The 10,877-nt window shown below is 41.3% G+C and overlaps 1 pseudogene; it reads right to left on the minus strand.

Moving 5' to 3' along the window:
* LOC131962400 (protein NLRC3-like) overlaps nt 1-8,053 on the minus strand; it is a 30,592-nt pseudogene extending 22,539 nt beyond the window's left edge.
* Nucleotides 8,054-10,877: the final 2,824 nt, after the last annotated feature.

The raw sequence follows: 10,877 nt of genomic DNA on the forward strand, positions 1-10,877 counted from the left end.
AGAAATTTAATATGCAGGCACAAAATGAACCTGACATTTTACAGAGGTAAGTAAAAATGAGTCAAAGAAACTCGTTGGTAGCAGTTCTCTTACTCTGTGTCTGAGGGTCCAGGTTCATTACTGAAGGCCATAGGCCAATCTTTGGAGTGGTCACTCTTCATAGACTGACAGCCAGAAACTACAGACTCTGCTCTCTGTCTGGACTGAAATCTGCAAACACAAAATAAGTTTCAGTCATATCACATGAATCATTGATGAATTATCTTTATTTCAGCTCTAAATACACAAACTGCTGTTCCTGCAGATAATAAGGAGGTTTAATAGTTTGTATTCGTGCCCTTAGATTGGATTACAGGTTTCCTAGATGACTAATGATCTTCTCACACATAGACTTCTGTCACTGGCATGTACGGCAGCACTCAAACCCATATAATCTCTCTATAAGAATAAGATTACTTTATTAATCCCACAATGGAGAAATTCAACCTCTGTATTTAACCCATCCTTTTTTACACACAAGTGAACACACCATGCAAGGAGCAGTGGGCAGCAAATTACTGCGACCGGGGAGCTGTGGAGGGGGGTTAGATGCCTTGCTCAAGGGCACTTCAGTCCTAGACCTGTCAGTACTGAGATTCGAACAGGCGACCCTCCAGTTGCAAGCCCGATTCTCTGGATAAAAACCCTTCTCCTTCCATATCTGTAAGACCCTTAAAAAATATAGATAGATTTGCCTGTTTTCTATACAAGAGTCTCCATGGTCTAGCTCCACCGCCGCTGAATAAATTTATAAAGAAAGGGACTCTGGGAGGTGTGAGCTCCAGGGCCTGTGGGAGGAACATGTTATCTATTGTGGGGGGGACATTTGGATCAGTCTTCCCTCCACATTAAGGGAATGTCCCACTTACTCTTCTTTTAAAGGAAATCCAAAACAATGGCTCAAATCACATCAAAAGTGTGACCACTAACTGGATTTGAGACAAATTGAACATTACTTTTTATTGCATAGTTATATCCTGTCTGGGTCTGGTATGTGTTGTGTTGTGTTGTGTGTGTGTTGTCTCCTCTATTTGTATTTTACCTATGTACTTGCTGTCTTTTATACTTGTATTTATTTGTATTTTTTTTAGGGACTACGGATGCAAACTAGCAGCCTTGCTATAATCCGGCATATTTACAAAGATGTTTTTCGATGTTCATTAATGTGCACTGTCCCTATCCAAAATAAAGTATTAAAGTAAAGTATTAAAAGTAAACAGCTGTCACTGATATGAAGAGGAAGATAGAACAAATTATTTATCTTTTTCGTCACAACAAAAACACTGAAATGCGTCATAGAAATGTGTTAGTATCAGTTCTTACTTTGTGTCTGAGGGTCCAGGTTCATTACTGAAGGCCATAGGCCAATCTTTGGAGCGGTCACTCTTCATAGACTGACAGCCAGAAACTACAGACTCTGCTCTCTGTCTGGACTGAAATCTGCAAACACAAAATAAGTTTCAGTCATATCACATGAATCATTGATGAATTATCTTTATTTCAGCTCTAAATACACAAACTGCTGTTCCTGCAGATAATAAGGAGGTTTAATAGTTTGTATTAGTGCCCTTAGATTGGATTACAGGTTTCCTAGGTGACTAATGATCTTCTCACACATAGACTTCTGTCACTGGCATGTACGGCAGCACTCAAACCCATATAATCTCTCTATAAGAAGAAGATTACTTTATTAATCCCACAATGGGGAAATTCAACCTCTGTATTTAACCCATCCTTTTTTACACACAAGTGAACACACCATGCAAGGAGCAGTGGGCAGCACATTACTGCGACCGGGGAGCTGTGGAGGGGGGTTAGGTGCCTTGCTCAAGGGCACTTCAGTCCTAGACCTGTCAGTACTGAGGTTCGAACAGGCGACCCTCCAGTTGCAAGCCCGATTCTCTGGATAAAAACCCTTCTCCTTCCATATCTGTAAGACCCTTAAAAAATATAGATAGATTTGCCTGTTTTCTATACAAGAGTCTCCATGGTCTAGCTCCACCGCCGCTGAATAAATTTATAAAGAAAGGGACTCTGGGAGGTGTGAGCTCCAGGGCCTGTGGGAGGAACATGTTATCTATTGTGGGGGGGACATTTGGATCAGTCTTCCCTCCACATTAAGGGAATGTCCCACTTACTCTTCTTTTAAAGGAAATCCAAAACAATGGCTCAAATCACATCAAAAGTGTGACCACTAACTGGATTTGAGACAAACTGAACATTACTTTTTATTGCATAGTTATATCCTGTCTGGGTCTGGTATGTGTTGTGTTGTGTTGTGTTGTGTGTGTGTTGTCTCCTCTATCTGTATTTTACCTATGTACTTGCTGTCTTTTATACTTGTATTTATTTGTATTTTTTTTAGGGACTACGGATGCAAACTAGCAGCCTTGCTATAATCCGGCATATTTACAAAGATGTTTTTCGATGTTCATTAATGTGCACTGTCCCTATCCAAAATAAAGTATTAAAGTAAAGTATTAAAAGTAAACAGCTGTCACTGATATGAAGAGGAAGATAGAACAAATTATTTATCTTTGCGTCACAACAAAAACACTGAAATGCGTCATAGAAATGTGTTAGTATCAGTTCTTACTTTGTGTCTGAGGGTCCAGGTTCATTACTGAAGGCCATAGGCCAATCTTTGGAGCGGTCACTCTTCATAGACTGACAGCCAGAAACTACAGACTCTGCTCTCTGTCTGGACTGAAATCTGCAAACACAAAATAAGTTTCAGTCATATCACATGAATCATTGATGAATTATCTTTATTTCAGCTCTAAATACACAAACTTCTGTTCCTGCAGATAATAAGGAGGTTTAATAGTTTGTATTCGTGCCCTTAGATTGGATTACAGGTTTCCTAGGTGACTAATGATCTTCTCACACATAGACTTCTGTCACTGGCATGTACGACAGCACTCAAACCCATATAATCTCTCTATAAGAAGAAGATTACTTTATTAATCCCACAATGGGGAAATTCAACCTCTGTATTTAACCCATCCTTTTTTACACACAAGTGAACACACCATGCAAGGAGCAGTAGGCAGCACATTACTGCGCCCAGGGAGCTGTGGAGGGGGGTTAGGTGCCTTGCTCAAGGGCACTTCCGTCCTAGACCTGTCAGTACTGAGATTCGAATAGGCGACTCTCCAGTTGCAAGCCCGATTCTCTGGATAAAAACCCTTCTCCTTCCATATCTGTAAGACCCTTAAAAAATATAGATAGATTTGCCTGTTTTCTATACAAGAGTCTCCATGGTCTAGCTCCACCGCCGCTGAATAAATTTATAAAGAAAGGGACTCTGGGAGGTGTGAGCTCCAGCGCCTGTGGGAGGAACATGTTATCTATTGTGGGGGGGACATTTGGATCAGTCTTCCGTCCACATTAAGGGAATGTCCCACTTACTCTTCTTTTAAAGGAAATCCAAAACAATGGCTCAAAATCACATCAAAAGTGTGACCACTAACTGGACTTGAGACAAATTGAACATTACTTTTTATTGCATAGTTATATCCTGTCTGGGTCTGGTATGTGTTGTGTTGTGTTGTGTGTGTGTTGTCTCCTCTATCTGTATTTTACCTATGTACTTGCTGTCTTTTATACTGCAAACTAGCAGCCTTGCTATAATCCGGCATATTTACAAAGATGTTTTTCGATGTTCATTAATGTGCACTGTCCCTATCCAAAATAAAGTATTAAAGTAAAGTATTAAAAGTAAACAGCTGTCACTGATATGAAGAGGAAGATAGAACAAATTATTTATCTTTGCGTCACAACAAAAACACTGAAATGCGTCATAGAAATGTGTAAGTATCAGTTCTTACTTTGTGTCTGAGGGTCCAGGTTCATTACTGAAGGCCATAGGCCAATCTTTGGAGCGGTCACTCTTCAGAGACAGACAGCCGGATACTACGGACTCTGCTCCGTCGTCCTCTTCCTCCACACGACCACTCATCTTCTGATCTGAAGTCAGTCTGAGAGGGAAAACAGCAGCACTGACTGTTAACTCTGAACATTAAAGGAGAACAAGTTTGGTCAAGAGTCATGCCCAAAACACACACACACAAAAAAGTAAAACACACACACATTGCACATTGCAGCGTCCAGCGCTGAGCATTGCATTTGGCTATGATTCTTTCAATAAATGGTTGACTTTATTCATTTGTTCTGAGTGTTTTGTAAGACCAAGTTTAGAAAAAAGAACCCGGGTGAGAGTTGGGGGCTGTATAAGCTTTACGCTCTAACTGGGGATTTCCACCGGGCGCGTTACAGCAGCAGCACGGCTCCACCGTGGTTTTGCTGCGTCTTCTGCCCGGCGTCAATTCACACCGGGCGCTTTACAGCAGCAGCACATCAGCTTAGCGAGCCGGTCGTATACACGCGAGATAACAAGATCACGCTATAATCCTGACCATACGGGAGACCGCAAGATCCCGTGATAAACTCTAAACTCTATTTATACAGTCTATGGATAAGCTGTCTGTATAAAGTAAACAACAACAACAACAACCAACAGCTTATTTTGCTTCTCTGACGTGAAAGATCTGTTGATCTAACCATCTATCCTTATAAAAACAATATGTTATGTCATAAATGATTGTATGATGTTCCACTTCAACAGTCAGTCTCTTGTCGTCCGTGTCGCCAATCCTCTGAGACCCTTTGATTGATTGATTGATTGATTGATTGATTGATTGATTGATTGATTGCTGATCTGGTGCCCCGGTCATAACATAATGTTGATGTGAAGTAGTTTTAGGCTGCATGAACTGCGTATTGTGTTTTATTTTGAAAGGGGCGTAAGTGTTTTACGTTGATTCTGAGTCGGACTTCCTGTCTTGTGCGATCTGCTCTGTTGAGATTTACGCGATTTGGCAGCGTCTCGCGGAGAAATAGAAGTCCTACCTAATGCTCGCGGAGAGACGCTGCTGAGACGCTGCTGTAACGTTACGCAGCGCGCCCGGTGGAAATGCTCTCATTGATTAGAGTGTTACCTATTTGCAACGGCGAACGCGACGCTGACGTGACGCTGCAGTAACTCGCCCGGTGGAAATCAGGCTTAACACAGTCAACCAAGTTACCATTATTTACTAGATTGAGTCGTATTCTTATCAATAGTTATACAACAAACGTGAAAAATATAAATATATAAAAGAAAAACGGAGTGCCATTTTATATTTTGTGGCAAGGGCACCGCCATCTTGCGGTACATTATCCTGTGACGTCACGGGGTTGGTTGGCTTTGCGGTCCGCATCACACAGAGAGAGATAACAGGAGAGATAACCAAGGGAACGATGGAGACTGGTGAGCCAAAAGAGACGAGAAGACAGAAGGGAGGACACTACTGTATTGTTCCAGGGTCTAAAATGAGTTTTACTAAGTTAAGGCCGAGGACAAAATAGTCCATTTTCACAAACTTTGGCTGAAACGGAGAGCAGTACTGCTGCGCTGACTGGCGGTGAACTTAAAAACAGCTCCAGGCTTTAGTCTTCTGGTCCGGCGGACCACTAGCTTGCCAAAACTCAAAACTCTTCTGCTCTATGAAATCTTCCTCCAGAAAATGCTAACTACAGACGCTGGAGTGTTTTTAATTTCACCGCCATTATAACCGGAGCTCTACTGAGCCACAACACTCTGACAGTGCAGCTGCACCAATCCACCGCAGTGACAGGTAAAGTCAGGTCAGCAGGTATTAAGTCATCAGCTATGTCCAAACTCCAAAACAAACCGTATACACAAACACTAATACAATCATTGAAACGTAGCTCTCCGACTCCGTCCCTCTGTGAGCCTCTTATTAAACATGAACATATCTGCAGCTCAGGATTGGTCTGAAATGACTGTCAAAAATAAAAAATGTAACCAGAACAAAAAATAAAAAAAAAAAAACACCTGTCCTAAAACCCAAATAATCAACACTATTTAATTCCTTAGCCAGAGGTGCTCATCACAGCTGATGCAAACCTCCCAAGAAATGATTAGTTTTACTTATTATTATTTCTTACCGTGACTCCACGTCAGTCAGTCAGGTTATCCTACATTCCACGACCTCCCTCACCACATCTTGCAGGCTATATTCTGGTGATGCGTGCAGTTTAGTATGCGCTATTCCTTTACTTGGCATAACTGCTTCAAATGCGTCTCCATGTGTAGTGGCAGATTTAAAAAAAATAATAAAAAAGCTTTGCCAACACGAACCAACATAATGCACAATCACTTAGTTTTGGAAAAAATATTTCACTCAACAGAAGTATTGACAGTCGCCAGCTAAAAAAAACAAAACACTTGAGGCTCACCTTAGGTCACATGGGTTCCTTTGACCCTTGAACCCACCCGCCCTATTCTGCCTCTGATTGGCTCTGACTCTGACAGCTCAACAACATGAACCAATAGTAGCGCCAGTATACCAAGTATATTATATTAATCAACCTGGCGAATTTTCAGTATTTGAGCCTAGTCCAACTTTTGTATTTGAGATTCTATCATAATCAGTTTCTATAACTATTACTAGCAACTTTTACATCACCTAGTATAAAAACAAACAAAGTGAAGAGCAGAATACAAACCATTAATAAAACATTATACAGGACTTGATGCAAACGCAAAATGTTTTGAAAAATAATTGGATATAGGGATATAACCATAGCTATGCTACACTATGTGCTGTATACAGTGCACAATGATGTTAATATGTTATACACTGTACATAAGTGAAGTCAGGTGGTTATTGTTAATATAGTAAGGTGCATGATTGTCTATAGATGTTAGAAGTAAATGCATATTGATACTTTTGATAGTCACAGAAGAATGTGACATTAATATAATTATGTTCAACATCCCTCAGAAGCACACATTTATCATATGATGACAACACACCAAATAAAGGTAATTTTAGTGATTCAACCAGCACTGGTTGAACTAAAACAACAATTACCCACTACTGTAACAAAATGGAGGAAACATTGGACAGTTTTTATGCATGGTTATTGTAATAAATAAAATCACAACAAAGTGCAGAAAAATATTACAGTAAATCATATTTAATGGCAATCACTTTCATGCAACATTCATAAATCATCATAAGCATACTCAAATCCATGATATACCAGGGGGGGAAACGGCTCTGATGGAGTGGATGATACAGGCTGGAATCAGGATCCTGTTCTTCTTCCCCAAATGCCCCTGGCCCAAAGGGTTAACTGTCTGTACGCAGTCAACCTAAAGAGACTCCAGAACTGCTAGTCATGCTGTCTCAAATGATTACATTCATGAAATAGTTGTTTGTAGTTGTGCAACAAGCTAATAAAAGGTTAATTTATAGGGTGACAGTCCCTGTATATGGGGCTCCGAACCTAACGTTAGCTGGTGCTGTTACCACAGATGTTCCTGCCCCCTCCCCTCCTCATAACGTGCTGGCCGATACAAGATAAACAAACAAGCCAAACAATGCTTCATGGGTCATCATGTTGTCACCCAGACTTCTCACACATGTTTTGCATCACACTCTCTCGTCCACAAGAAAACGTGTTATTGCAACCTAGTCAGCCATTTGATGTCATTGTTAGCTAACGCTAATGTTAGCTAGTAATTAGCTATTACCGTTAGCATGGAGCGACATAAACTAAAATGTTTTCGTCTGATAACTATTGAAAATGGAAACATTGTTCGCATCTTCTCCACCACATTCCTGTCTCACTATAGCGTTTATTTATTATATTTACGTTAAACCACCGGCAATTACTGACGTTAGTTAGCTTGACCTAGTTACCTGCTGTTGACAGGAAGCTCCGGTGTCTCCGCTCGGACATCCTTCAGGGACAGCACGTCCTCCTCCCGGCGCAGTACTCCAAATGTTCGAACATTTGTTACACATGCTTCACCAAGCATGGTATGGTCCAGGTCAGCCTCCTGTCCTGACCACCGCTCCAGTCTCAGCCGTATTAGCTCGAAAGCCTCGGCAATGGGTTTGAGATGTTCACTCAGCCTTTCTACTTCATCTTCATCCATTGTGGTTCTCTTCTGAAATGAATTACGGACGTAGGTGTAGTGTAGTGTAGCTGGAAATACCTATGGGTTGAACCGCGCCGAGAAAACCAACCAACCCCGTGACGTAGGCAATGACGTCACGCCAAAATGGCGGCGCACTGTCGAGCTAGCTAGGTTAAATTACGATATTAAATTGGTAATTTCTGTGGTTTTATCTACTTTTATTTAGTTATTTTTAATCAGTAGGATGTTTTTCGTGTATATTTGAGCGATACAAGTGCCAATTAATGCACGTTTGACTTCCACTTTAAACTTTACCTCAAAATGGACGAGATTGATCACATTGTACTATAAAATGTACAAAATTTTCTCCCGGGGGCCCCCCGGACCCCCGAAATGGTTATTTTTATTTTGAAAGCATTCAGTTTTTCTCTTGTATTGTCCTCTTCTCCTTACAGCAGGTTTTCAGACACTCTTCTTCTGATCTGAAGTCAATCTGACGCCGGGATTCCACTGGATGCGTAACGACTCCGAAAGGGGTCCGTCTGCAACGGCTGCGTATCTACGCAGTCCGTCAACACCCACCGGATCCGTCTGTGTCGGAGCTGTTGCGGACAGCAGAGTCCCGAGGACGCACGAGATCTCGCGAATTCACGCCTAATCAATTGATATAACTGGAAGATAATCAACATCTCCTTGTTAATGACTGGAGACTGGAGAAATCCAGCGACTCACTCGTCTTAACGAGCGCTAACGAGGTCGGCCGGCTTGTTAACAAGAGCCTCTAGTTAATAAGCCTTAGCGATCTCTGTTTGTTTACAACAGCGGTGTCAGTGGGGTGAAAAGACGAGTGAAAACCTCAAACCTGTTGACTTCAGGTCTTCAAGTTATGAAATACGATCCGCCGTGAACCCGAGGTACTTTATTTTGAAAATATACCGGATGTTTTATTTTGTGTCTGTGCACGACTTCCTGTCCCGAACGATCTGCTCTGTGCTGAAATTATGCGTCGTGCTCCGTCATCCGACAAAAATAGAAGCTCTGCGCAACTGTTGCGAGGGCTGTCGGATGGCCCTGCATTGTCGGACTCATTACGCAGCGGATCTGCAGTCGGTGGAATCTCACACATTGATTATAATGGATGCGTAACGGCTCCGACGACGGATCTGCAGCCGTTACGCATCCAGTGGAATCCAGGGGTCAGAGGGAAAACAGCAGCACTGACTGTTAACTCGGAACATTAAAGGAGAACAAGTTTGTTCAAGTCAAGTCACGCCCAAAACTTAGAGAAGAGTTAGTAACACACACACACACACACACACACACACACACACACACACACACACACAGTAAAGCAGTCAGCCCTCCTCTTCCTCTGAGCCTGGTCTTGCTCTCTTTGTTTACAGCAGCTCTACTGTGTATTATTCAGCCATCATGACTTTGTGTGCTGATTAAAACTCACCGCCTCAGCTTCAACTTGTCCTCCTCCCTCTTCTCTTCTCTTCTGTTGCTCAAAATGGAGTCTGAGCTGACTGTTCACTTCCTGTTCTCAGGAGCTGAGAGACCAGGTAAGTGTAACTCCTCCCCTCAGGATGTTTATCAGAGAGAGAGAGAGAGAGAGAGAGAGAGGGAGGGAGAGAGAGAGAGAGAGAGAAAGAGAGTGCGTCACATAGATCAATTTGTGACCATGATGTTTTTCTCTGCTCTTGAACAGGTTAAATTAAAAATACTAATCACTAATCACATTACATTACATCCATTTAGTTTCACACTTTACTACTTTTATCTCTTCTTTTCTTTTACACACTTACAGGACCAACATAAAAAATACAAATATTCATTCTGCTGCATTATGAAACATATTTTAAACCTGTTTCCTGAGTCAAAACTCTTTCATGATCCTAAAAAAGATGGTAGGCAGAAATTACACATCTCCTTGTTTAGTTTGTTCATTAAATTAAATTTAAACAAATATGATAGTATTAAAATGTGCAGCTGTCAGTGTGACTGAAGGACGTTCTGGGTTTTTAAAGATCAGAGAATTGTTTGCTTCGCTCTGTGACTTGACATTACATTACATTACATGTCATTTAGCAGACGCTTTTGTCCAAAGCGACTTACAATAAGTGCATTCAACCTGATGGTACTAGACATAGACCATAGGAATCGAGTAAGTACATAACTTTAAGAGCTAACTGTCATTGCTAAGGAGTGCTATATGTTAAAGAAGAAAAGAAGAGAAAAGAAGAAAAAATTTTTTTTTTTTTTTTTTTTTTTTTTTTTAATATATATATATCTGTTAGGTGACCATGACTTAACCGAGGTATTGTTGGAAGAGATAGGTCTTCAGCCTGCGGCGGAAGATGTACAGGCTGTCTGAGGTCCTGATGTCGGTGGGGAGCTCGTTCCACCATTTGGGAGCCAAGACAGAGAAAAGTCTGGAAGAGGTTTTGAGGCGAGTTGACCCACGCAAGGTGGGAGTCGCTAGCTGTTTGGCTGATGCAGAGCGGAGAGGACGGGCAGGGGTGTAGAGTTTGACAAGGTCCTGGATGTAAGTAGGACCTGAACCGTTAGCAGCAGAGTACGCCAGAGCTAGAGTCTTGAAGCGTATCCGCGCAGCCACTGGTAGCCAGTGGAGGGAGCGGAGGAGAGGTGTTGTGTGTGAAAATTTGGGAAGATTGAAGACCAATCGAGCAGCTGCATTCTGGAATTTACTTGAATTTAAAGGTGAGATTCAGTAGAGCTGCACTTTTATATTATATATATATATATATATATATAATATATATATATATATATAATATATATATATATATTATATTATATTATATATTATTATATATAT

This window comes from Centropristis striata, chromosome 23, assembly GCF_030273125.1.
Source record: "Centropristis striata isolate RG_2023a ecotype Rhode Island chromosome 23, C.striata_1.0, whole genome shotgun sequence".
Classification (NCBI taxonomy): domain Eukaryota; kingdom Metazoa; phylum Chordata; class Actinopteri; order Perciformes; family Serranidae; genus Centropristis; species Centropristis striata.